The sequence below is a fragment of the Sciurus vulgaris genome (assembly GCF_902686455.1).
Source record: "Sciurus vulgaris genome assembly, contig: HiC_scaffold_427_arrow_ctg1, whole genome shotgun sequence".
Lineage (NCBI taxonomy): Eukaryota > Metazoa > Chordata > Mammalia > Rodentia > Sciuridae > Sciurus > Sciurus vulgaris.
The window spans coordinates 536,734-540,248 of record NW_027632612.1 but is presented as its reverse complement, the minus strand read 5'-3'; the positions used below and the strand labels follow the sequence as shown (position 1 = coordinate 540,248).

At 40.5% G+C, this 3,515-nt stretch overlaps 1 pseudogene across 1 annotated transcript; it reads right to left on the bottom strand.

Moving 5' to 3' along the window:
• Nucleotides 1-840: 840 nt before the first annotated feature.
• Nucleotides 841-1,958, bottom strand: LOC306652665 (hsc70-interacting protein-like; annotated as a pseudogene). The gene has a single exon. The product of its transcript is annotated as a hsc70-interacting protein-like (transcript).
• Between the last annotated feature and the right edge of the window lie 1,557 nt (nucleotides 1,959-3,515).

Sequence of the window (3,515 nt, the reverse complement as noted above, 5' to 3'; positions counted from 1 at the left end):
TTATCTTTAGTTCAAGAAGGGGGGAATCAACAAGCAGAAAGCAGACACAGTTGGTCATTTTCTGATGAGGAAAGGTAAATTTTAAACATAGAAACATAAAAAGAAAACTACTCCCTTATTTCCCCATGGTGGAAATAATATGAAACATTTATTTGATATATTGAACAACAGCAGAGCTAAGTAATCCAAATCCACTGGGGCATAAAAAAAAAAAAAATCCCTCAACACACTGTAAGATTTAAATGCAACCTGCATGAAGGTGCATGTCATATAAAATAGTAAGACTGCTGCTGCCTTACCAAGTACTTCCAGTCCCTACCCAGGTTTAGAGTGAAATACTGGTGGTCCCAATAATTTTAGTGAAATAAATCACTTAAAAATATTTTAAAAGAAATTCAAATGCATCAGTAACCATATATTCAACTGCAGTTTTATCTATGTAAATGAGATTTACTTCTCACTAGTAAGTATTTCACTAACACTAGGGCAATGTATTTTCCATACTTAGTATCTGCCTTGCCCAATATCAAAGAAAAAATTCAAAATGATTAGTAAAGAAAAATGTAGGAAATAACACCCCCTTTTATTTTACATATTTTTAAGGATTAAAAAGTGTTTAAAGTTTGTAATTCCTAGTAGGAAAACATTATCTGAATGAATACCCTAAAGGCAAACCATTGTAAAATGCTTCAATTGCATTTGCTGCAGAGGGGTAAAGATTATCTTCAAAGCACCCCAGCTCTCCTGATGAGGTCAGAGGTACACTGGTTTGTATTATTGTGACATCCATTAAATGATCTAGGTTGCTTTTCCTTCAGCAAGGGTTTTGTCAGGTGAGCATTATGCTTGACCTCCAAATTTGGCTGACAATTTACTGATAAGATTCATAACCTTCAGGTTGCTTTAATATTTTGACATATTTGCTAGGTTCTGAGCCACATCCTGGAAAGCCACCATAACTTCTGGATCCTGCATGGATGCAAGAACCTCTGGATCACTAAGAATTTCATTGAGCCCAGGCATCCCTGCCATTCCAGGCATGCCCCCTCCCACTCTAGGCATTCCTCCAGAAAAATTACCAGGCATTCCCCCAGGAAAGCCACCTGGAAAAGAACCAAACTGAGGTCCTGTTTGTCATCTGGCTTCCTCCCTCTGGGCTCTCTCATGCTCTTCTCGAGCCTTCTTAACCCTTTCAATTCTTTCTTTGATCTCTCACTCCACGTTTTCGCTCATATTTTCTCTGATGTTCAGCAATTTTCTGGGCCCTTGGTTGAACTTCTTTCAGCATTGCACTAGCATCATCATCATAATCCAGTTTACAGGCAAGGGCAAGATCATGGGCTGCTTCTTCCCAGTGGCCCAGAAGTCTGTGTGCTTTCCCTCACCACTTATAAGCTGAGCTGAATCAGGATTTATTTCAATGGCTCTGTCACAGTCTCAAACCGCAGCATTTGGCCTCTTTAACTTGATAAAGGCACTGGCTCTCTTGGCATATAGAATGGCCAAGCAAGGTTTTACCTTGGTAGCATCTGTGAACAAGTCAATGGCTTTCTGTAGCTCACCATCATTCAGGGCTTCAGTGGCAGCCCCTTTCTTTTCATTTGCTTGATCCATCATCTCCTCGGTTATCTCTGAATTTTCATCTCCCATTTTCTTGAGGGGCATCAGTGTCTGGTTCAATTACACCTTCGTGTCAATTTCCAGATCACTTTCCTCACTTGATGGCTCATCTCTCTTTATGTTTTCCTCTGTCTTCTTGCTATCTGTTTTTTCTTCCTTGACATTTTCTTCTGATTTAGATTTATGAGTAGCAGGTGGTACTTTACCCCCCATGCTCTCCACCCACTCTCTCAGGAAGCACATCTCCTTGGTGTACAGGATGCTTGGATCCTGCTTACACATTTTCAGGAAGACCGGGAGCTCACTCACTTTGTGGGGGTCCATGGTGGTGGAGAGGCAGGCGGAGAGGCAGGCGGAGGTGGCTGCACCCTGTTCCCAGGCCCAGGCGCTGGCTCAGCGTGACCCTGCAGAAGGGGTCGGATGCCACAAGGCCGAACAGACTAGAACCTCCCCAGCCACTGGTTCCTCCCCCCAACGGCCTCGTGACGCCGGGTCCTTCACTGGCCCAGATTTTCTTAAGCCAAATCAAATCACAGCACTCCACCTGGAAGAATCCAAAACTGTTTCTCACAAAAAAAGAGCCAGGTAACCATGGCCCTGCTCCTCTTTCCTGGGACACCCTCCTACTAGCAATGCAGCCACTCTGGCTTTCTTTCAGGCCTTGAAATTCACCAGACTCCTGACAACCTTAGGTCCAGATGGTTGCCCAATGTTTAGCCCCATGTCTTTGTGTCACTGGGTCCTCTTTCAAATTTTGGTATAAATATTTTATCCTTAGACAGGGCTTCTCTGATCATTTGATTGCATTTGTATGTGTGTTTTGCTCATGTTTCCCATTGTACTTTTATCAGACTGTGAATTTAGTGAGAACAGGAACCTTGTGGAATGTGACATAAAGGAGGCATCTGACAAATACCTGTTGAAGGAAGGACTGCCTTTTCTTCACTCCAAAGAACTCAGGCCAGAAGATGAACCAATGAAATGACTCAGTGAAGTATAATGACCAGCTAAAGGCAAAAGGAGAGTAAGAGAGCTGACTTCAGGCCATGGATGTTGTGAAAAGGCAATGCACTGAATACTACTTCTGTATTATTTAATGCAGAATTATTTATTTCAGAATGGACAAATCCTTGAGTCAAAGCCTCATAGTTTCTGGAGCAAGAGAAGAGTTATAAATGGGAATGGCTACAAGTGGGAACAGGGTTTTCTCTCAGAATAAAGAAAAATTTCTGATAGGCAGTGGTGTATGTGCACAACAGTTTGGATGTACTAATCACCTAGAAGTGGAACAGAAAACTTCACAAATCAATTTCATGCTGGTAAGATCAAACCTCAATAAAGTTGTTATTTTAAAAAAGCACATGCCCTTCAACAAATGAATGGATAAAGAAAACCTGGTATATATATACAATGGAATACTATTTGACCATAATGAAGAATAATATGGAATTTGCAAATAAATGGATGGAATTGGAGAATATCATGCTAAGTGAAATAAGACAAGCCCAAAACACCACAGACCAAATGTTTTCCTGATAAATGGAGAATGATATATAATGGGGGTGGAGAATGACAGAAGGATCAGGAAACTTTAGAATATGTAGAAGGAAAAGAGAGGGAGAGGACACAAAAAATGGTGAAATGAGGCAGGCATTACCTTTATACTTGTATGATTTTACAAATGGTATAAATCTACATTGTGTACAACTATAGAAATGAAATGATGTACACAATTTGTTTAAAAGGAATCAAACTGCTGTCTGTAAAAAATTAAAAGCAAAATAAAAAATTAAAAAGTACATAAGATTAACTGCTGTGAGGCAGTTATAGCCCACTCAGTAGAACACAAGTCCTAAAGAGGATTCCATTTTATTGATCTTTTATCTGCAGAACCT